Source organism: Bubalus kerabau, chromosome 2 (genome assembly GCF_029407905.1).
Source record: "Bubalus kerabau isolate K-KA32 ecotype Philippines breed swamp buffalo chromosome 2, PCC_UOA_SB_1v2, whole genome shotgun sequence".
NCBI classification, from domain to species: domain Eukaryota; kingdom Metazoa; phylum Chordata; class Mammalia; order Artiodactyla; family Bovidae; genus Bubalus; species Bubalus kerabau.
Window position 1 is genome coordinate 84,368,833 of NC_073625.1, and position 15,620 is coordinate 84,384,452.

Consider the following 15,620-nt stretch of genomic DNA (forward strand, 5'->3'; position numbering starts at 1 on the left):
TAATACTCACTATACCCTATTTTATATCATTTCTTCTCTTGCTCACATGCTGTCTCTAAGCAGAAATGTCTATCTTCTTTATTTATCCAGTTACAAATATTCTACTCAGTTTCTCTTTCTTTTCATTTCCTCGTTTTGTTTGTTTCATAGATTGTTTGTTATCTTATTCAAGAAAGCCAAGCACTATTACTAACTGTCTGATATTGTCCAAGTGAAAGTTAAAGTGTTAAGTCGCTCAGTTGTGTCTGACTCTTTGAGACCCCATGGACTGTATGCACTATAGTCCACCATGCTCATCTGTCCATTCTCCAGGCAAGAATACTGGAGTGGGTTGCCATTTCCTCCTCCAGGGGATCCTCCCCAACCCAGGGATCAAACCTGGGTCTCTGATATTGTAGGCAGATTCTTTACTGTCTGAGCCACCAGGGAAGTCAACTTCTTTTATTTTTTATTGGAGTATATTTGATTTACAATGTTAAGTTTCTGTTGTACAACAAAGTGAAGAAGCTATATATGTACATATATCCCCACCCTTTTGAGCACTTAACTTTTTTAGAGAAAAAAATTACCTACTAACAGAACCACTGTTGTGAGCATTAGAAGATAAGCGTGAATGAAATAGTTCACTTATGTATCCAACATATGCTCAGTACTCAAGGAATTTTCCTTCCACTCTTCATTTCTCCTCCCTGAATCTCTTCTCAGTCCAAAGAGAAGCAATTTCCTCTCAGTTACCTCAGATCATCAATGGCATTTTTTATTATATTCTGTTTTTCAAATTTTTTAAAATTTAAAGTAGAAAACTGAATATACCTTTTTGATGCCAACAAATGTCTCTCTGACTTTCTTCTCAATTAGATCACACCTTTAAGAGCAGAATCGTACAATTATCCGTATGAGTACTACCTTTTCTATTTTTACTTGACCAGCATTCCTCAGGATAAGACTCTGAAACCCTGCAAACTCTAACAACTGGTACTCTTTCTCTAACCACCCATTTTCCCCTACATTTCATTTCCAAATCCTTTCATTTTTCCAAATGCTTCTTCCTTTCTTCCCATCTCAGACTCGGGCCTTTATCACAAATTGGAAGGAAATTACCTTAGCTAATTTTGTTTTTCTCCAGTTCACCACTTCTGCCATTAGCCTTTAAAACATTCACTCCTTTAGAAGTGATAATCTTATCTGTGACAAAATTCATAGTGAAGAAAGTCTAATAATTTAGAATCCACAATAATTTAAGGAAGATCCTTTTGCTGTGAAAAGACCTTAACATAATCTCATTTCCCATGGCAAACATAATTTCCATAAAAACTCATAGAAAGACCAAAATAACACAAGGTTTTAAACAACCGGATGTCTTGGTCACAATTTCAACGAACCAGATTTTCAAAGCTCAACATGTACCTGAAGACTGAGAAATGCTGATGTCATTGTTCATTATTTCTAAATAATTAAATGCTGAGGTATTCTGTTTCTGAGTAAACGTGAAACAGTTGTTTCTTTGGATTGTTAACAGAAGCATGATACTGTGTTTAGGAATGTTTTGTAAGGAAAGGAAATGGAAGATCTCTTGTATAGAAACATAGACAAGAATGATATAGATTTAAATACTAAATTATCCCAGTTGACAGATATTAATAAATTTGGCTTTGAGAATCACTGTGGCATCTCAGATTCATCTTGAATGTCAACAGATCATGAATACTGCATCACCAAATGACTTTCTTGGAATGTTTTCAAGATTGATCATACACATTTATGTTCTTTGCACATCACAGATGGAAAGAATATATGGAATCTGATTCCCTTTTCCAGATTTGGGAGGCAACCAGTCCTCAGGATTTCTGAAGTTTCTTCACAAAGAAGAGTCACCCTAAATTCAATGCTGTGATTGCTCCAAAAGGGGTCTTGGCCTAGAGCACTGTGGGGGTCAGGAGAGGCCTTTGCAGAAGGGTGTTCAGGAAAAAGAGAACGAAAAAAGTTGTTTTCAGCTGCTAATAGTCTATATATTTCAATAATTTCCATTAGAAAACATACTGCTTTTCCAACTTGCTTTCTGTAAGAGCAGGTTTACATTTGTGATTTTAACTTTTCTTATCTTGTGCACTATGGAAGCTTTTTGAGTAAACACAGGGTAAGAAATGAATTATCCCAATTATTTCTGATTTACTTCTCTATATACCTCAGAAATGCAAACTTTACCATATATAAAGTGTAATCATCTGAAATTGGAGTTAACACAAAAAAGCAGAAGTGCATAAGAAGACAGGGCTAAGCGCACCTGCCCAAAACATTCTCCTTTCACCTAAACTGTCACTTCCATTCATGTACATCCTAAAACTCCACCTTATTTGCACTGAAAGTAAAAGTCACTCAGTCCTGTCCAACTCTGCAGACCCTATCCAGGCCAGAATACTGGAGTGGGTAGCTATTCCTTTCTCCAGGGGATCTTCCCAACCCAGGGATTGAACCCAGGTCTCCAGCACTGCAGGAGGATTCTTTACCAGTTGAGCCACCAGGAAAGCCAAAACTCCACCTTGTCTATATTAATAAACACTAACTTCCAATATATGAGTCTTTAATAGTTACTGTTAAGAAAAGATGCTTACTCCTTGGAAGGAAACTTATGACCAACCTAGATAGCATATTCAAAAGCAGAGACATTACTTTGCCAACAAAGGTCCGTCTAGTCAAGGCTATGGTTTTTCCAGTGCTCATGTATGGATGTGAGAGTTGGACTGTGAAGAAAGCTGAGTGCCGAAGAATTGGTGCTTTTGAACTGCAGTGTTGGAGAAGACTCTTGAGAGTCCCTTGGACTGCAAGGAGATCCAACCAGTCCATTCTGAAGGAGATCAGCCCTGGGATTTCTTTGGAAGGAATGATGCTAAAGCTGAAACTCCAGTACTTTGGCCACCTCATGCCAAGTGTTGACTCATTGGAAAAGACTCTGATGCTGGGAGGGATTAGGGGCAGGAGGAGAAGGGGACAACAGAGGATGAGATGGCTGGATGGCATCAGTGACTCGATGGACATGAGTCTGAGTGAACTCCAGGAGTTGGTGATGGACAGGGAGGCCTGGCATGCTGCTATTCATGGGGTCGCAAAGAGTCGGACACGACTGAGCTATTAAACTGAACTGAACTGAACTGAAGAATATATGCACATATCAAGTTTAAGGTTGACTTGAACAATGTTTTCAACATTTATAATAAATAAAAGTTAGAAAAATAAACAGAAAATCTTGATCAATAATAAGTAGTACATGATTAAAAATCTGAAAAAACATTCCAAAATAATTTCATAGTCTTCTTTAATCAAATGTCAATACCAGAAAAAAGTTCTTTGTGGTTCTCTGGACCACAGTGGAAAAAAACTGGATTAAATTGTAAGAAGCATAAACATATGTCTTCCAGATCCAATGACTTTTAAAAAATTATTTTCAATTTTATGCTTATCATAAAAATAAGTTTCTTGCTAAATACATCCTCCTGTAAACCTTATCAACCATTGTTTATCATTTATTCTGGGTGCTTCCAATCTGGAATGACCAAAAAGCACTCTATATATCCTGGAAGGTATTAAATTCCACTAAATGAAATTGCTCTTTTAGTAGCTCAAAATTATCCAACATCAGCAATTTCGTATTACTCAGCCTAGAGTAGTGGATAGGAGTGGTTAATAAATGTAATTAAACAAATCAGTTATCTTTATTTTTTTAGATTTTAAAGGTTGACACATTATAAGCTCACAAAAATTACTGATTATTCCATGGTGACCAAAAGTTATAAATGCTAATTAAATATACTTTTATTTAATAAAACTGATAATTATTTAACAAATACGATTTGATAATAGCAGCTTTAAATTTGCCGTATCAGTAGTTCAAACAATTTAAACATTGAAAAATAGAATTATCTTTCTCTTAGTAAATTCAACATACTTCTCAAAAGCTCATTTCTTACAGCAGAAGGAAGTAATTTAGATAATAAACATATTCACTTCCTGTTTGTATAAAATTTGATGAGATAGCCAATCAAATTCAGAGTCCTCTCTCTCTCCACTCTCCTTTTAGTAATCAAAACTTCAAGAGTCTCACCGTTGCTTCTCTGATAAGTAGCCTGACGTGACCTCTTAGTGGTTCACTATTCACCTGACCCAGAAAACTCCACAAAATCATGCAAACCACAAAGCTGAAACCTTCGTTTTCATTTTAGGAACACTCATGAAACCGCCCAGGTCATTAAGGGTGTATGTATTTGAAAAGCCACCAAAGTATCTGAAGGGTGGCCCTTTATAGAAGCAATGTGTGCCATTCCATCATTAAAACGGTGAAGTACTGGTAAATGTGCACAGGCCAAACAGTCGGGCTGGACACAGGGTCAGTGGCTCAAAAAGAGTGCTGAATTTTTACTGCACATGCTCGAAAGTGCAGAGAGTAACACTGAACTTAAAGGCTTACAGGCAGATTCTCTAGTCATTGAACACATCCAGGTGAATAAAAAGCCCCCAAAGATGTGGCACAGGAATTACAGAACTCATGGTCCAATCAACCCATACATGAGCCCTACCTGCACAGTGAGATGATCCTTACTGAAAAAGAACAATTTAGTAAGAGGAGGCTGCACAGAAGAAAAAGATACACCAGAAGAAACTGAAGAAACAAAAAATTATGACCTGGAAATAAATGATACAAATAAGTAAAAACATTTTTAAAAGTCTTACTGTTGTGACATTAAGGAAGGAGGGTTCACTGTGCATATACTTATTATAGGGGAGGAAGAAGTTTCTCAACCCTCTTAGGGTCCCTGTGCTAGTCACTCTGTCATGTCCAACTCTTTGCAACCCAATGGACTGTAGCCCACCAGGCTTCTCTGTCCATGGGGTTCTCCAGGCAAGAATACTGGAGTGGGTTGCCATGCCCTTCTCCAGGGGATCTTCCCAACCTAGGGTCCCCAGATGAGTCTGAAAATTAAACTGAAAAAGAAAGAGAAGAAGGAGAAAGGCATATAATATTGAATTTTTACATATACACGGGTGCTCACAAAAGAATAAAGATCTGAAGAAATGACAAGGACAGGAAGCTTTTATACCTTTACAACAAAAACAATATATTTGTGAAGAACTGACAAGACAAAGGGGTTTGGGCCAAGGATAGCAAATGAAGAAGTAACTAGGAAGGTAAGAGTTGGTTTAACAATCATTGTTTGTACAGACTTCTTGACCCCAAATTCCCAATCCTTGTGACAAGAATATCTTCCCCCTTCTGGTATAGTGAGGTATCGTTCACATGAGAGTTTTGTAATTTGTTTCAGAGAAGAAGGATGAGAGGGTGAGGAGTCAGAGTGACGTTCCTGCTTCTGCCACCTTTTAAGAACTCCTTCAGTTTATGGTATTTCATATGCCAAGATGCCACATTTGGGGGTAGCATGTTCTGAATCCCATTGTAACGTTCAGGAATCCATTACTGATTAATTTTTCCATTCTCCCCAGCAGGGATGGCAGTATGACACCCAGAGAATCCTAGCAGTCTCACCCTATCAGCTCATCTCTCTCCTCAGGTCCCACATTCTCCCTTCAGAAGCCAGCTAGGCTTCCTGAACCACAAACTTGACCATAAAGTTCTTCATCCCTTTCTATGCCAACTCCTTGGCAAGCATAGCATCTTCAGCTCTTTACTGCTTTTTATCTCATACTTGACTCTATTGTGGACATTTTCAAATCTCTTCTATATTCAGTAGGAAAATTTAAATAGTGAGGGGGACTTATCTCTGGACTTTTTCTATTTACCCATACACTGCTAACATTTCTTTTCTCCACTGCAATGATTCCATGCTAGAACATTCCACAATGATGAATTTTCCTGAGCTTCCAGACAGGGTCAAGGGTAAATATTACATCTGTCCACAGATTCTCATATCTAGGAGTTTCCATCCTTCCTATTGGGTAACTTCCGGGTAGTGGTGGTCAAGGCTGATAGGAATAGAGGACCACGCTGGTGGTTAAATTCCATTTCCTCCCTCACTCATCCCTAATACACCCCCATTAGCTCAGAAATAGTTATCCCTTTTTATGTAGAAATAAAATTAACTTTCTGTGTATGATGTGTACATCTTTTTCATTAATTTTTCTTCATTCTTTTGTTTATGATATAAATATTTGCTCTGAGTTTGTCAAATGTTGCTATCTGTACTCAAAACCAAATTGAGGGAATTTTAAAAATAAAAAAAGTCAATATGGATACTTTCTTCTCATCAGTTTCAGGCTACTGAAATCAAAAACCATACAGAAGTTCAAATAACTACCTTTTTAGAAACAAATCGCCTTTCATTGTAATAGAGACTACTGATTTAGATAACAGTGGTAAAGAATTATTACTAATAAAAATAATTATTACTAATAAAAATAGAGTGAATTGCCAGGCCCTTGTCCAGGGGATCCTCCCGACCCAGGGATCGAACATGCATCCCTTATGTCTCCTGCAGTGGCAGGCAGGCTCTTTACCAGGTTCTAGCGTCACCTGGGAAGCCCAGTTTCCTCCTATGTTCTTACAATAACCCTCTAAGTTATGTCAAGAGTAGAACTGAGATGTTGAAAACTAATAAACCCTGTGATTTATTATTTAATCTCATTGATTCTCCACCGCAACACTATGCATACAGAGAACTGCCCTATTTTCCACATAAGAAGCCTGAGGTTCCACAATGACTTAAGTGATTATTTAAGTTTACCTCACCTTAAATGCTAGAGCTAAAATCTAATCTAGAGCTTCCTAGTCTTTTCTACTACCATCATAACTTTTACATGTAATATCTGAAATATATATTATATATATACATAGTCATTTGAATAACTTTTAAAACTATTGGTAAAAGAGAAAATAATACTATGGAATGATACAACTATATATGTTTCTAAACTTCAAACCACTAGACGAACACAGATGTATACTGAAATGAAATATTGATATTTCTTCTAATAACTGTATCATCACAGGACACAATTTATGGCTTTCTGCCATCTGATAATGAAAGTTAAATTTTCTGTGCTGTTACTGGAATAGGGTATAATAATTCATTCTCCAAAACTAATTTATATACAAAACATATTCTATACAAAGATGTTTGAGTTCCTGTATTTCTCTTCTTGTCACTTGGCAGCAATTTGTGTGTGACTCAAGAAAGACAGAGTAAGAACCAATGGTAATTTCTTCAAGACACACAGAAAAGACCAAGGGTACTGAAAGTGTGTGTCAGTTAAACTCATTCATTTGAAATTAAACTCATGTTCTACAGTGACAGAAATCCCAAATAAGGGATTAAGAATTAATCTTTAAGGATTAACAGTGTCTTATCGAAAGATTATTCTTGGTCAAAAAAAAAAAGTTCATTTTTTTTCTAGTAGCTTTGGAAGCCACTATGGCCATAGACAGCAGTGGACATTTGAATCTGTTTTCCAAGGTGCATAAAAATCAGACTGAGTCTTTGGTAGTTTCATAACTTATTTTGAAAATACAATGAAATTGGCTACCTTTGTTCACAAATGCACAATAAATGTGTTAGTGATCTCTATCACTGAAAATTTTAAAAATTTGAATGCAATAATTATAAGTTCTAGAAATTATACTTTTCTAGAACTGACAATGTACATTTATGAACTTTTAATATCTTTTATAACCTCTGAAATTGAGACCATGTGTTTTTGCATATATTTTAAACTATTTGGAGTGTTTTTCACTGCATGAATGGACATTGCGGTTATCTCAACAATCATTCCAAAATTCTCCACCATGAAGTAGCTATGAGAGTTGGTTTGAACTGAGTATATCTTGAGTGTTCTATAATCACTGAGATAATCTCAAGTTCTTCACTGCCCCTTTTGTCACAGTAATCCACACAGCAAATGATTTTGGACATCTTGGACAAATTCTATGAATTTTCTGGCCACTGAGATTAGTTGGAAGATTAGACCAATCATTACACAAATAGGTATTTATGAAAAGAATTCTGGAGACACATAACAATCCCCTCTTAATGATGTGATCTTTGGATGTTTCATCAGGCTGCCACCTTGAGAAACACCAATTTGAAGATACAACTGAAACACAGAGTAGACCAGAGACCTGATGAAACCATATCTAAACAAGTTATTTGTCTGAAACTCCTAAACTATATGAAAAATTCCCTAACTTGTCACTTGAGATAGATTTTTATCTAAGTTAAATAGTCAGAACTGTATATCTCCTTAACTCATAAGGATAGTTCTAACAAATATTTCTGTTGTTAGAAGTATTCTGCCTCATGATTTTTAAATTTTAATTACATTATCTTAGATTATCTGCTGAGTAATTTAAAGAGAAAATATATTTTTACTAATTTGCTTAAAAGGTCAAAAAGCAAATCACATACTAGGCTGATTAGCATCATTTGTCCTCTTTCTCTGTAATCAAGGAACAGAGCCCAATGATCACAGTAATTATCTAGTTTAACAATATATTCCAGGCTTAAATTCCACCCAACTGGTCATTACCCAACTCTTGATCACTTTCAGTGACAAAAAACTCATCTCCCAAGATAGCTTCTTTCACAATTATTCAAAATTTATAGATGAACTTCATTTTTATTCAAATTACAGTGCTGACTACTAGCTTACTGCAAATCCTGTATACTTCAATGGTATCCTTTCCATTTCTCTCTAGATAATAATTTGTTGCTTTTATGTCTCTTCAGGTAAACCATCCATTGCTAGTTGCATTTAAAATACCTGCGGTCTTTATTCATACTTGATTTTAGCCAAAATGCTGAGAAGTGATGCTATCTATTCAGAGATATCACTTCTATTTTCTTTTTAACCAATCCACACTGTGCCACTACATTTTTCTAATGTAGTAAATTATGATTTAAAAAAATTAAAGGAATTATGATTTTCATAATGCCATTTTTGTGCTGAAAAGTCAAAATTTCTATAACTGGCTGTGACACAGACTGTTAGTTTCAAGTTACTAACAATTGCCTAACAAGATACCTAACTTTTTTCCTTGCTGAAAGATCTTCCACTTTATTACATTTGGCAACAAGCCCTGCAAGCAAATATTTCACATTTTCCTATGTCCTTTATGGAGATGGTCATGAGACACAGTGCTGATTAAAGAGAAATAGAAATCCTTTCGTTGGGACATCAGTGAAAGACATTATTTCAACGGGTACCTGCCTTTTTCCTGACTCTTCTTTTTTCTGCCTAAAATACTGATATCCATAAATATCCACACACAAGAAAGATGGCTGAACAAAGTCAGAAAGAGCACAAGCCTGTACAAAATATCATCATTGGATTGCCTATCCTTGAACTTATTACATGAGCATATCAAAGTCTTAATCTTTTCAGCAATTATTTTCTTTTGACTGCTGAATGGTAATAATAATCCTCTGTCATTAAAATAAGTCTGTTTTCTTTCAAAATGAACAGTAATGCAAAATTATAATAAAGCAAAAGACTACAGAGTTGGTAAAGATTTAGAAAATGTGCAAGGATTTAAAAATTTCATTGAACTATTTTTATGAATGTGCCCCTCCATTTCCAGAAGACAGTCTAAATGAACCCTGATGGACTATCATTTAATTATAATGTAGTCTTTTTAATACATAAAGAATGTTATGCCCCTCTTAGTTTTTCTACATCCCAGTTGTTTCTAGGCACTTAACATACTTGCTATCGTATTGGGGTGAGGGGGATATATGTGTGCATGTGTGTGTATAAATTAACATGTTTATACACACATAAGGAGAAGGCAATGGCAACCCACTCCAGTACGCTTGCCTGGAAAATCCCATGGACGGAGGAGCCTGGTAGGCTGCAGTCCATGGGGTCGTGAAGAGTCGGACATGACTGAGCAACTTCACTTTCCCTTTTCACTTTCATGCATTGGAGAAGGAAATGGCAACCCACCCAGTACTCTTGCCTGGAAAATCCCATGGATGGAGGAGCCTGGTAGGCTGCAGTCCATGGGGTCGCTAAGAGTTGGACACGACTGGGCGACTTCACTTTCACTTTCGTGCATTGGAGAAGGAAATGGCAACCCACTCCAGTATTCTTGCCTGGAGAATCCCAGGGATGGCAGAGCCTGGTGGGCTGCCATCTATGGGGTCACACAGAGTCGGACATGACTGAAGCAACTTAGCAGCAGCAGCAGCAGCATGCACACATAAACACATACATATGTCTTAGCACAGTTGACCCCTGAACAACATGGATTTGAAATATGTGATTGCACTTACGCATGGGGTTTCTTTTTCCCACAGTAAATACTAGAGTATTACATGACCTGTGGTAGGTTGAATCCAGTGATGCAGAACTACAGATAAGAAGGAACAGGGCATACAAGGAGCTAACTATAAATTATACTAGGATTTTTGACTGGACAGAGGGTCAACACTCCTAATTCCCATGCTGTTCAAGGGTCAACTGTATATTCTGGCTGCTAAGACAGAACAGCACATACAGCATGACTTATCAACAACAGAAATTTATTTTTCACAGTTTTAGAGTCTGAAAAGTCCAAGCTCAATAACCAGTCAGATTTGGTATCTGGTGAGAGCCTGCTTCCTAATTCATAGAAAAACATCATCTCACTATGGCCTTAAAAGGCAGAAAGGATAAGAGAGCTCTCCAGAGCTCCTTTACAAGGCCACTAATCCCATTCATGAAGGCTCTGTCTTCATGATTTAATCACCCACTACAAGCCCCATCTCCTTATCACCACACTGGAGATTAGAATTTTAACATGTGAATTTGCAGGGAGGATGGGCAGAGACACAAACATTCTTATAATATTTTCAATTGACCTGTCTTTAAGTTCATTTATCCTTTTCCCTGCTGTTTCTAAGCTCCTAAATCTGTTTGGTGAATTAACAGTTTCTTATCATGCTGTCTTCATTCTAGTATTTACATTTTTTTATACTGCAGATTCCTCTTAATCTTGCCATTACATCAGAGATGAGAGCAGCTATGTTAGTCTCCCTCCATACTAAGTATAGATTGCTCTTGGAGTTTAGTTATTTTTCTGTTTTTTGTGTATTCAGATCTCTGATGGGTTTTAAAGCCAGATTCTATAGGTTATCTACTTTATTTTGGTTTTTAAAATCTCTTGCCACTTTCTAAATCTGAACTAAAAACAAAAGTATCATGTGATTTTAACTGAAAGATTATAAAATCATGATACTTATTAACACAATTTCATTTTTAATTCAATCAGTAACTAGATCAATGGTCTTATAAATAGAACAGTATATCAATACTCTAGAGACCCATGCTCTGGAATCTCCATTGCCACTAATTACCTGTGTGGCTTGTGGGAATGCATTCAATCTTATAGTTATCCATGTTTAAATATGCTAAGGTGATAACCACTAGAAAGAGAAAAAAATAATAGCATTCAAATGAAAAATACTATTTAATGCTCAATTTCTTTGAAGAGAATAGAAAGAATATGAAACAACTATGATATAATGCTGCTGCTGCTGCTGCTAAGCCGCTTCAGTCGTGTCCGACTCTGTGCGACCCCATAGACAGCAGCCCACCAGGCTCCCCTGTCCCTGGGATTCTCCAGGCAAGAATACTGGAGTGGGTTGCTATTTCCTTTTCCAATACATGAAAGTGAAAAGTGAAAGTGAAGTCGCTCAGTCATGTCTGACTCAGCGACCCCATGGACTACAGCCTACCAGGCTCCTCCATCCATGGGATTTTCCAGGCAAGAATACTGGAGTGGGGTCCCATTGCCTTCTCCGATGATATAATGCTAACAATTATTAATTCTGAAATCAATAATACCACATTAGCATTTGAAAATTTGTTTTTTATAAATTTGAAAAATTAAAAAATATGATTTATAATCATAAGACTAACACATCACACCAATCAGTGCAGCAACAAATGAAATAAAGGAAAAACGTTCTGACTGCAGATCAGCCAGGATAAGGGGTGAAAGTGAAAGTGAAGTCACTCAGTCATGCCCAACTCAATGCAACCCATGGATAGTAGCCTGCACCAAGCTCCTCTGTCCATGAGATTTTCAAGGCAAGAGTACTGTAGTCGGTTGCCATTTCCTTCTCCAGGGAACCTTCCCAACCCAGGGATCAAACCCAGGTCTCTCACATTGTAGACAGACGCTTTACCTTTTGAGCCACCAGGATAAGGGGTATAGTAAAGCAAAATTTACAAAACTCACCAGGAAATTTTTAATAGCTTGGTTTTCTACTTGCTGTCAGGAACATCACTTGTTGTCTGATATGCAAGTTGGAAGATGCAACTGCAAAATCTCTAGAGAAACAACAAGAGAAAAAGATTTCTTTTTGAATTACTAAGGCTTTGCAGAATCACCAGGATCTCCCTTCAAAGAAAGGCATATAAATAAGTATATAAATAAGCACAGTGTCTCATATAGATTTACGATCCTCCAAAAGCATAAGCGCGGCGGCTGCGACAGCGCCCAAGCTCGGCCTAGAGGAGCTACCCCGGGCCCGAGGGCAGGGGCAGCGGCTGAGAGGAGCTACCCCACATCAGAGGTAAGGAGCAGTGGCTGCGCTTTGCTGGAGCAGCCGTGAAGAGAGACCCCATGTCCAAGGTAAGAGAAATCCAAGTAAGACGGTAGGCACTGACAGAAGGGATCAAGGGCAGACAGACTGAAACTACAATCACAGACGACGAGCCAATCTGATCACACGGACCACAGCCTTGTCTAAGATGGACGGGTCATGGTGGAGAGGTCTGATAGAATGTGGTCCACTGGAGAAGGGAGTGTCAAACCACTTCAGTATTCCTGCCTTGAGAATCCCATGAACAGTATGAAAAGGCAAAAAGATAGGATACTGAAAGAGGAACTCCCCAGGTCGGTAGGTGCCGAATATGCTACTAGAGATCAGTGGAGAAACAACTCCAGAAAGAATGAAGGGATGGAGCCAAAGCAAAAGCAACACCCGGTTGTGGATGTGACTGGTGATGGAAGCAAAGTCCGATGCTATAAAAACAATATTGCACAGGAACCTGGAATGTCAGGTCCATGAATCAAGGCAAACTGGAAATGGTCAAACAGGAGATGACAAGAGTGAACGCTGACATTCTAGGAATCAGCAAACTAAAATGGACTGGAATGGGTGAATTTAAATGACCATTAAATGTAGATGACCATTATATCTACTACTGTGGGCAGGAATCCCTTACAAGAAATAGAGTAGCCATCAGAGTCAACAAAGAGTTTGAAATGCAGTACCTGGATGCAATCTCAAAAATGACAGAAAGATCTCTGTTCGTTTCCAAGGCAAACCATTCAATATCACAGTAATCCAAGTCTATGCCCCGACCAGAATATCACAGTAATCCAAGTCTATGCCCCAACCAGTAATGCTGAAGAAGCAGAAGTTGAATGGCACTATGAAGAACTACAAGATCTTTTAGAACTAACACTCAAAAAAGATGTCATTTTCATTATAGGGGATGGAAATGCATAAACTAGGAAGTCAAGAAACACCTGGAGTAACAGACAAATCTGGCCTTGGAGTACAGAATGAAGCAGGGCAAAGGCTAACAGAGTTCTGTCAAGAGAACGCATTGGTTATAGCAAACATCCTTTTCCAACAGAACAAGAGAAGACTCTACACATGGACATCACCAGAAGGCCAATACCAAAATCAGATCGATTATATTCTTTGCAGCCAAAGATGGAGAACCTCTATACAGTCAGCAAAAACAAAACAGGGAGCTGACTGTGGCTCAGATCATGAACTCCTTATTGCCAAATTCAGACTGAAATTAAGAAAGTAGGGAAAACCACTAGACCATTCAGGTATGACCTAAATCAAATCCCTAAATCACTTCCCTATACAGTGGAAGTGAGAAATAGATTTAAGGGACTAGATCTGACAAACAGAGTGCCGGATGAACTATGGACAGAGGTTTGGGGCACTGTACAGGAGACAGGGATCAAAACCACCCCCAAGAAAAAGAAATGCAAAAAAGCAAAATGGCAGTCTGAGGAGGCCTTACCAATAGCTGTGAAAAGAAGACAAGCAAAAAACAAAGGAGAAAAGGAAACATATAAGCATCTGAATGCGGAGTTCCAAAGAATAGCAAGGAAAGATAAGAAAGCCTTCCTCAGCAATCAATGCAGAGAAATAGAGGAAAACAATAGAATGGGAAACACTAGAGATCTCTTCAAGAAAATTAGAGATACCAAGGAAACATTTCATGCAAAGGTAGGCTCAATAAAGGTCAGAAATGGTATGGACCTAACAGAAGCAGAAGATATTAAGAGGAGATGGCAAGAATAAACAGAACTACTATACAAAAAAAGATATTTGTGACCCAGATAATCACGATGGTGTGATCACTCACCTAGAGCCAGACATCCTGGAATGTGAAGTCAAGTGGGCCTTAGGAAGCATCACTATGAACAAACCTAGTGGAGGTGATGGAATTCCAGTTGAGCTATTTCAAACCTTAAAAGATGATGCTGTGAAAACGCTGCACTCAATATGCCAACACATTTGGAAAACTCAGCAGTGGCCACAGGACTGGAAAAGGTCAGTTTTCATTCCAATCCCAAACAAAGGCAATGCCAAAGAATACTCAAACTACCACACAATTGCACTCATCTCACACGCTAGTAAAGTAATGTTCAAAATTCTCCAAGTCAGGCTTCAGTAATACATGAACCATGAACTTCCAGATGTTCAAGCTGGTTTTAGAAAAGGCAGAGGAACCAGAGATCAAATTGCCAACATCCGCTGGATCATGGAAAAAGAAAGACAGTTCCAGAAAAACATCTATTTCTGCTTTCTTGACTATACCAAAGCCTTCGACTGTGTGGATCACAAGAAACTGTGGAAAATTCTGAAAGAGATGGGAATACCAGGCCACCTGACCTGCCTCTTGAAAAATCTGTATGCAGGTCAGGAAGCAACAGTGAGAACTGGACATGGAACAATAGACTGGTTCCAAATAGGAAAAGGAGTACATCAAGGCTGTTTTTGTCACCCTGCTTATTTAACTTTTTTAACTTTTTTTTTTTTTTTTTTTTTGCAGAGTACATCATGAGAAATGTGGGGCTGGAGGAAGCACAAGCCGGAATCAAGATTGCCAGGAGAAATATCAGTAACCTCAGATATGCAGATGACACCACCCTTATGGCAGAAAGTGAAGAAGAACTAAAGAGCCTTTGATGAAAGTGAAAGAGGAGAGTGAAAAAGTTGGCTTAAAGCTCAACATTCAGAAAACAAAGATCATGGCATCTGGTTCCATCACTTCATCGCAAATAGATGGGGAAACAGTGGAAATAGCGGCTGACTTTATTTTTGTAGGCTCCAAAATCACTGCAGATGGTGACTGCAGCCATGAAATTAAAAGACGCTTATTCCTTGGAAGGAAAGTTATGACCAACCTAGGTAGCATATTAAAAAGCAGAGACATTACTTTGCCAACAAAGGTCCGTCTAGTCAAGGCTATGGTTTTTCCAGTAGTCATGTATGGATGTGAGAGTTGGACTGTGAAGAAAGCTGAGCACCCAAGAATTGATGCTTTTGAACTGTGGTGTTGGAGAAGACTCTTGAGAGTCCCTTGGACTGCAAGGA

The 15,620-nt window shown here is 37.9% G+C and overlaps 1 long non-coding RNA gene across 2 annotated transcripts in view; it reads right to left on the reverse strand.

Moving 5' to 3' along the window:
- Positions 1–15,620, reverse strand: part of LOC129643419 (uncharacterized) — a 152,211-nt gene that overhangs the window by 27,154 nt on the left and 109,437 nt on the right. The window contains exon 4 of one of the 2 annotated variants that reach the window (XR_008710300.1): positions 12,224–12,315. The exons of the other annotated variant lie outside the window; for it this stretch is intronic. This is a non-coding gene — a long non-coding RNA (uncharacterized LOC129643419). The remainder of the gene's footprint in view (positions 1–12,223; positions 12,316–15,620) is intronic. 2 annotated transcript variants of the gene reach the window in all.